Source organism: Hibiscus syriacus, unplaced genomic scaffold (genome assembly GCF_006381635.1).
Source record: "Hibiscus syriacus cultivar Baekdansim isolate YM2019G1 unplaced genomic scaffold, ASM638163v2 tig00008013_pilon, whole genome shotgun sequence".
Classification (NCBI taxonomy): domain Eukaryota; kingdom Viridiplantae; phylum Streptophyta; class Magnoliopsida; order Malvales; family Malvaceae; genus Hibiscus; species Hibiscus syriacus.
In genome coordinates, this window is record NW_024062150.1 from 102,206 (window position 1) to 111,797 (window position 9,592).

Sequence of the window (9,592 nt, forward strand, 5' to 3'; positions counted from 1 at the left end):
ATGGCCATACCAAACTATTTCATGCAAATTGTTGCTATTTCGAAAGGTGTCTACGACAAGATCGAGCAAATTACCCGTCGATTCATTTGGGGAAGTTTGTTAAAACAAAGGAATTACTAAAAATACCTTGATATATTAATTTATCACATTTACATCACTTATATAGTATTTACAACAGAGGCTAACTGCCTAACTAATCCTTTAACAGAAGCTTGAGGAATACTGATTGGGACTACATCTGTTGAAGCATTAGAAAGATCCTCTGAATCAGTTGAAGAAGGATTAGTGGAGATTTCTGAAGAATCTGAAGGCAAAACAGAATCTGAGGAAGGAATTTGTTTAAGTGAGGAAGGGAATGAGAGTTGTAAAAAATCAGAGTCAGGTATATCAGGACGAGGTGGAAAAAAAACTGATTGGAGGAAGCAAATTTAAATGGAAAGCCATCTTCATGAAAAATGACATCTCGGTTAACAAATAAGGTTTTTAAGTCAAGATTAAAAAGAATGTAGCCTTTTTTAGTAGTAGAGTAACCTAAGAACACAACAGGAATGGCTTTTGATGAGAATTTATCACTATAGTGTGGCTTAGTTGCATAGCATAAACAACCAAAGACTTTAAGATGAGACAAAGATGGTGATTTGTGATAAAGCATCTCAAATGGTGTTTTCCATTTAATCACAGAGGAGGGAAGCCTATTGATAATGTAACATGCAGTGAGTACACACTCACCCCAAAATTTAATAGGAACATTAGAATGAAAACGAAGAGCTCGAGCAACCTCTAAGATGTGTCTATGTTTTCTTTCAGCAACACCATTCTGCTGAGGAGTACCCACAAAAGAACTTTGATGAACAATGCCAAGGGAAGAAAAAAAAGGGGAACATTCTGAATTAAAAAATTCAGAGCCATTGTCACTCCTAATTATTTTAACAGAGGTAGAGAATTTAGTTTTAGCTAAAGAAATGAACTGTTTTAAAGAGGAAATAGCATCATTTTTGTGCTTCAACAGATATAGCCAAGTCATCCTAGTGTGATCATCAACAATGGTAAGAAAAAACCTATGACCACTGTGTGTAGAAACTCTATATGCACCCCATAAGTCAATGTGAATAAGCTGAAACGGGATGGCAGACCTAGAGTTACTTATAGGAAAAGGTAATCTATTTTGTTTAGTTAAAGGGCAAATAGAACATTTATGCACCAAATCATGTTGAAATTTAACAGAATGCAAACAATCTATTTTATTCATTGTAGACAAAGCAACATGCCCTAATCTAGCATGCCAAATACAAGTGTCAAGCTTGGCAGAATTCATACAAGGTGTAGTAAAGGAAAAAAAATTGAAGGCTGGGGGCTGAGGAACGGACAAACCAGAAGCAAAAGAAGCAGACTCAAAAAAATATAATCCTCTAGACTGCCTACCAATCCCCTTCACCCTTCCAGTGCAGAGATCCTGTAAAAGGCAGAAGTCAGGGTAAAAAGTAAAAGAACAATCAAGATCATGAGTAAGCCGTGATACTGACAGTAAATTATGTTTGAACTGTGGAACAACAAGAACATTATCAAGGCTATAATCTGAAGTGAGAGAACATGAACCCAGATGAGTAACAGGGACCTTTTTTCCATCAGGGAAAAAAATGAACCGAGTAGAGGAATCACAAGGACTAAAAGAATTCAAGCTCTTAAAATCAAATACAATATGGTCAGTTTCTCCCGTGTCAACAATCCATTTAAGCGAAACATTTGAATGTAGAGGATCGTTAGAAGATGTACCTGCAATGTTAACAACAGAATCTGCAGGTGGTTTGTTCAGCAACTGCAAGATGTGTTCATACTGTTCTTGAGTGAACAGCGGAGGAGAAGAAATTGCTGAATTGAGTCGAGTGGAAGCAGCCACCGAGTCAGTAGAAGCTGTTGAATTTGCCACAACATTCGAAACTGCCTTCTTTTTAGTAAACTTGTAATTGGAAGGAAATCCAATTAGACGATAACACTGGTCCTTCTTATGGCCTTTGATCTTGTAGTAATCGCAAGTACCAGAAAAACGCTTTCTCTCAGAAGAAGCAGCACAACTAGAGAACAAGGCCACCGAATCAGGTACAACAGCTATAGAGAGATGAGAACGCTGTGATTCCTCTTGAATCATCATGGAATAAGCTTGATTCACCGTAGGCAAGGGCTGCATAAGCAAAATCTGGCTCCTAATCGCTGAGTAAGACTCGCTTAATCCCATCAAGAATTGAAATAATTTTTGTTGAATAAGATGTTTCATATTCTGCTGGGAAACATTACAGTCGCAGGCAGTAAACGGGATCAAAGATTCATATTCATCCCATAGCATTTTCAACCGAGTAAAGAAAACAGAAATGGTGGATTCACCTTGACAGAGAGTGGCAATCTCTCGATGTAAAAAAAATATGCGAGAACCATCAATTTTATCAAACCGCTCCTGCAAATCGTTCCAAACTGAAGCAGCGCTGGAGGCGAACACGAGTCCGGCTGACAAATCTTTGTTGACGACATTCAAGATCCAAGATAAAACCACAGCATTACATCTATCCCACTGTACTTGCAACGCATCACTGTAATCGCTTCGTTGAGAAGAGCCATCGATGAACCCTAGCTTGTTTTTTGCAAGTAATGCAATCTTCATTGAACGACTCCAAACACTGTAGTTTTCTAAGCCAATCAGTGGCTGAGAAAATAGCAAAAGGCCAGGCATATCAGATGGATGGAGATAGAGTAAGTGAGTGAAGTCAATTCCTTCTACAGTAGGCATCATCGAGAAAAAGAGGGAAAAAACGGGGAAAGAATGTAATCAGGCGAAAAAGGGGCAAAACAAAAAGGAAGCAAAAAACAGAAGCCACGAAAGAAAAGGATCGAAATTAGGCTGATACCATGTTAAAACAAAGGAATTACTAAAAATACCTTGATATATTAATTTATCACATTTACATCACTTATATAGTATTTACAACAGAGGCTAACTGCCTAACTAATCCTTTAACAGATTTTTAACTTCCCTAACTGACTTCTAACAACTTTTATTCTTAACAAAGTTCCATATCCCGAAACTTCTCTAATCTTGCAGATTAGATTCAAAAAGAGGAAGAGACAAGTTTAGATTCATTTGGGATATGGAAGTTTAGGGGCGTAAGCTGGGATAGTAACTCGGTTGATCCTTGTACATGGGACATGGTGGCTTGTTCTGCTGAAGGTTTTGTTATCTCATTGCAAGGAACTGTGCTCCATTCCTGCACTAAACTTTGAATTGCTAATTTTTTTTATTAAAGAAAGTGAAATGGGAGTTTGATTTAGAACAGTATCAGGTATGCTTTCACCCAGCATTGGAAACTTGAGTCACCTAAGGACAATGTGAGTCCTCTGCCTTTTCTAATTCTTTTATGCAATTCCACTGTTAATTCCTTTTATGGAACCACTTCATTGTTGCATGGCATAATAACCTTTTGTGTAAAGTTGATGTTTTAGAAATGAGTAGGTTGCCCAAGACATTATTTTTATGGGGTATTCTAAACTTAGTTACTTGGACTTGGTTTTGAGTGCGGATATGGTTTATGTAGGGATTCAAATCACGGTCGAGTCGCATTTACAGCGATTGCGGGCATAGCGGGCGTTATTGTTGTAATTGTGGGTGTCGTGGTCATATAATAACGGTCACGGAGGGTACCGCTACCTCTATATCACGGGTGCTATCGCGGTCGCTATTGCGCTAACATGGAATTTTTCTAAGTTTCCAATGTATTTAGAGGATCCTTGGTGCTCATATTCCCATGTATGTTCTAGGACACAAGTATCAAGTTTGGGATGCAAATTACGTAAAGTATTTACATTTGGTGGTAACATGCAATCAATGAGAAAGTAAGTTCTTTTAAGATGATGTAGTCTTAAAAGTTGATTTCCTTATGCAAAATGCAATCAATGAGAAAGTAGGTTCTTTTAAGATGATGTAGGTTATTTTAACATGCAAAGGCTATTTTAGATTATCCTTTCATCGTTTCTTATGTATCATATGTTCATTTAATACATTCAAGTGTAGGTAATCTAAATTTAGGTATTTTTTTATTTTTTTATTTTTCTTTTGCAGCCCGATCATTTTCAAGGCAATACATACGATATAGTATCTGCTTTCCAGGTAAACATAATGTTATGCCATAGGAATGGTGTTTTGCTGGTTGATTATTTATTTCTATTTATATCTTCATATTAGCTGGGTATTTTCATGGTTTTGGAGTTTCTGTTTCTTCCTCAATTTACCATTTTCCAGACCCACCCTTGCTGCCAGTTCTTTGATTTTAGAGTGAATTGCAAGAAAATTTCTTGGATTAGTGCAATGTTTTTCTGGCAAGTAAGAAGGCTTACAATTTAAGATTAAAATGAAATATATAAAGTTTTTCTTTTCTAGAATTTTAGTTCTTGCACTGGACATTTTGTGTTTGTGTACAATTAAGAACCTCATGGTGGTGCATAGCAGATAAGGACCTACCTTATCTGATAATATTTTGGTTTGTAAAGGGTGATGTGTTGTTTACTTTTGTTTGGAAGTTAATATTATTTATCCAAAAAGGAGAAGTTTTGTATTTTTTGGTGAAGAGTAATGTCATATCTTTCTTGTGCTGACAGAAAATTGTAGTTGTAGTAGATTGAGTCCAGTTAGTTCGTTTCTGGTGTTGGTACATTGACACATTGTGGCCCTTTCTTGTTGCATTTATTTTGGTTTTATTCTCTTTGAACGAAGTAGTACCGATCCTTGAAGGACGGAGTTTACTTCATTGGTTTTTCTTTTCACTCGTGTTCTTCTACCCTTTTATGAGTTTGAGGATTACATTGAGGACCAACTAGTTTAAATTTGTTAAATTTCTAGCAAATTCTTTAGGATGTCTTCCATATGCTAATATCCAAGTCTTTAAAGTTTTCTTTGCTTAGTTACTGATTAATAATCATTTACTGATGTTTTACTTTTGTTGTCTACATGAGCCTATGTAATATATATATATATATATATATATATGCTCATCAATCTGAAAACATGCCAAGCAAGTAGCTTCAACTTCTATTGGCATGGATAAGAGTTGGATAGATTTGTCAATGGTAAGTAACGAATATCAAAATGGAGTCGAAACTGAAGCAAGGGAAGCAGAGAGAATCAACATATCAGAAAAAATGTGAAGACTTTCAAAATCAACTTCAAGCTATGATGCAAATGATACGACAAAATCAACTCTAGAGTCTACCATCTTAGGTGTTGTTATTGTTTATTCTAGTTAACAATGTTGAACTACATTATATTTTACGTTAATGTAAACTTTGATTTATTATATCTTTAGGATGTCTTCCATATGCTAATATCCAAGTCTTTAAAGTTTTCTTTGCTTAGTTACTGATTAATAATCATTTACTGATGTTTTACTTTTATTGTCTACATGAGCCTATGTAATATATATATATATATATATATATATATATATATATATATATATATATATATATATATAGCTCATCAATCTGAAAACATGCCAAGCAAGTAGCTTCAACTTCTATTGGCATGGATAAGAGTTGGATGGATTTGTCAATGGTAAGTGACGAATATCAAAATGGAGTCGAAACTGAAGCAAGGGAAGCAGAGAGAGAATCAACATATCAGAAAAATGTGAAGACTTTCAAAATCAACTTCAAGCTATGATGCAGATGATACGACAAAATCAACTCTAGAGTCTACCATCTTAGGTGTTGTTATTGTTTATTCTAGGTAACAATGTTGAACTGCATTATATTTTACGTTAATGTAAACTTTGATTTATTATTATGGATTTAAAGTTTGTTGTTATGGATTTAAAGTTTGTTGTTATGGATGTCAAGTTTATTGGATAATATTACAAATTAAATTTGGTAATAAAAGAATAGAAAACAACATTTGAAAAATTAGTTTTAATTCACGGCATTTGTATAACAACGCCACTAAATACATTGTCAATACTAGCGTTTTTCACTAAAGTTCTAGATCTTTTGCGACTTTTATGCAGAAAACGTCATTATATACGTAGTCAATAGCGCCGTTTTACATTCACAAAACCACTATATGACATAACATTTAGCGGCATTTTTGGGATTCTCAGCACACCTTTTCGTCTAGGTACAACACTCTCAACAACCCCCCATTTAGTGGGATTCATAAAACAAACATAACATTAGAGTTCTACTAAGATTCAAACTCCTAAAAATAGGATAGAGTTTTACTAGGATTCAAACTTCTAAAAATAGGATAAAGTTCTACTATGATTCAAACTCCTAAAAATAGGATCCACAAGCATTATAAATAGTTATTGCAACTCACTATTATAACACACGATTTACATACAAAAATACAGAGGAAAACACGAAAAAATACAAAAGCAAAGCTATTGTAAACGATTCTAAAAAGAAATAAAAGGTAACAACTTTTTTACCTTGATTCGTTCATTTCTCGTATGTGCATGTTATTTTTCTTGAGATTTAGTTCGAATAACCTAAAACGTGGGTTGCGCCGATGACCAAAAAGGGGTGGGGTTTCGAAGTTTCGAACCTAGATCTACCCCCGAGGCGTGTTTCTGTTTTTAAATATTTAATTCTCCTCCTCTAAATCAATTTTTTTGCTTCGAAATTTGCCCATTGATTTGTTTTTCCTTTTGATTTGGTCCCTTACATTTACGTTTTAATTATTATTATTTTATTTATTTAACTTTATTTATACGCACATTTCCCTTATTACTCATTTTATTTAATTGCTTTGTTATTTTTTTCATGTAATATTTTTTTACATTTTATGCATTTTTTTATTTTATTATATATATATATATTTTATTTATTTTACTCACTATTTTATCTTTGCTTTATTTATCTTATCTTTTATTTAATTTGTTTTTTCTTCATTTTAATTTTATTTATTTATTTATTTATTTCTTACATTTTTATCTAATATGGTTTTTTGACCTTCTTAAGGGCACACCTTTAAAACTATCTAAGGTAAGTAATTAGGATCGTATTTTTACCTTTTAATTTTAAATTACAATTTTCTTAATTTAAGACAACTGGAAATTGCGTAGTACCGAAAGGGCAGTTCAAGGGTGCTAACCGTTCCTTGACTGTAACCGACTCCCGAATCCAAAACATCTTTGGAAAGACGCATATCAGGTAAGAAATAGGGTATCCGATCAACCCATTTGTTTTAAAATAAATGATCGGTGGCGACTCCAACCCAATTAATCAAGTCAAGCCCAATTCCGGGGCCCAACCGAAAGACGGTTCCGACAGCTTGGCGACTCCGCTGGGGACAGGTAAGTGAATCAGATTAAGGTAATTTCCAGTTGTCTTTTTAATGAAAAGGGTAAGTTCAAATTGTAAGGTAACATTTCGATACTTATTGCTTACTTTTGATTATATTTTCAAGTAAATAGTTGTACTAACTGTTTTATAATGATTTCAACCCTTCAAAGCTTATTTTTCACTTAAGGCTCTAAACCGGAGCTCTGAACCCTATTTAAGTGGGGGTGAAAGCGACGCCTTCGTGTGAATTTATTCACCGCACAAACATAAGAGAATGTGTTCTCTCGAGTTTAACTTAGTCCACACAAGCTTGTAATGGGCTTAGGACTAAGGGTCTGGCAAGCCCAAGGGGGCACCGACAAGGAGAACTCGAGTACCTTTTTTAGAACCTAAACTGGGAGAGTATATGGAATTAGAGCCCACCCCAAAACCTCATTCCAAATCCTAGGATGCTTTGATTTTATTTCTTGCTTTACTTTCTGTTCAAAAATGTGAACTAGACAAATATGCGGTTTAGGATTTGTTTGAAATTAGCATGTGGGATAAAGATCATGTCCGGGTAGGAACAATAAGCATGTGGGGTAGGACTTTTATTTTTTATGATTATTTTTTATTATTTTCACCTCACTAACTCTTTTTATTTTTGTTTTCTTTCATTTTATTTTCATCACTTGCATCATTTAAAAGAGGTGTCGATCCATCAAAAATGTGTTTGTTAAACATGAATAATCTGCATTAATGGACAAAGGGGTTGTAATACAAGAGATGAAAATACAGAGGACAGTCTACAAGGCGACTATGTGTCACATTCAATCCAGAAGACGTGGTGCCCATAATTGAAGAGTATATCACTCTGTTGTATTATAAAGGACTCGGAATGAACCAGGTCTACATCAAACACAATGAAAGTGTATCTTTGAAGAATTGACTGGCAGAATTTGCAGGGGCAAAATGAAGGTTACTGATCTCGGGAGTCCCTTCAAAGACAACAATGGCAAAATGATAGCTGAAATTGGAGACCATTGCTAACGAATTCAAGAAACAGACAAATGAACTTCACATAGTTCCTATCAAATGAGGGCTCCAATGACATATTCGTTGGAAACATGTTCAATAAAAAATAAATGACAGAGATGCAGTTATTCGAGACTTCTTGGGCCAGTACAAAAAGTAAATCAACATTTGCACTGTTCATGCAGAGAAGTCAGAGCTGTTCGATAGGTTATTCAACCGGAGACTAGTCAACATGTCAGAAGCTATCATGATATTTTTGTCTCTTAAAAGATAAAACACTTTTGTCCCCAATAAGGATTATTTATAATAACAGGCACATTTTTTGGGTCAATGCCTCGAACATTTCATACATCATGTATTCTTGCATATTATGCATTATTTTTATTTTCTTTTCCGTTTTTCATTTCATCCACATTAACTAACAAGAGATGTCTCATAAAAGGAACAAACAAGCTTTGTAAGAAAATTGAAGATTACCGGAAGCGTGTCTGAAGATTTACATCAATGAATGAGATACTAGCGTGTGTTAGTAAGATCGAGAAAATTCAAGAGCAAATCATGGAAACCCAACGAGAGATAATTGATCAAACAAGAAGATTTCAGGATGAATCCAGAGAACATATGACCAAGTAAATGGATATGATAAATATTGTGATCCATGGAGAGAAGCCACTAGTGGATCCCATTTTGGATGAGACTATGAATGTTGGTGCTGAAACTGAAACGATAATGACCAGAGGACCTGTTAAGGAGCCAGATATTTCAGGTCCGCCCCAAAAACCAAATATGGAAGGTTCCACTGGACCAACCATGGAGAAGGAGCTTTTCCTTGTGAGAGATAAACTTCACTCAAAGAAGAGGGTCATAGAATGTGACCGAATGCTGATCAAGAAAGCCAGGAATGATCAACCTCTCATAATTAGAGGTTCTACCCCTTTTCAATCATCAAGACAGGACACTCAAGTTCTATCTATGAAGTCATTGCCAAATAGTCTCTCGTCATGTAGACTAAATGAGAAGAAAAACAAAGTGCATGGTTTTCAGTTCCCTCCCTTCCACTTTTCGCTGAAAAAACTATATTCTAAAATGCTCACAGCTGGATTGATTACACCTGGATATGTCAAGCCACAGTGGCCCCCGAATGAGAAGTGGACCTACAAGGAGATTCCTTGGATAAATCGGGATAGAACCCCATATTATTCAGTTAAGGTTCCTGGCAACCTTGAAGACCCTTTAGAACAAGCAATTCAGGAGTGCA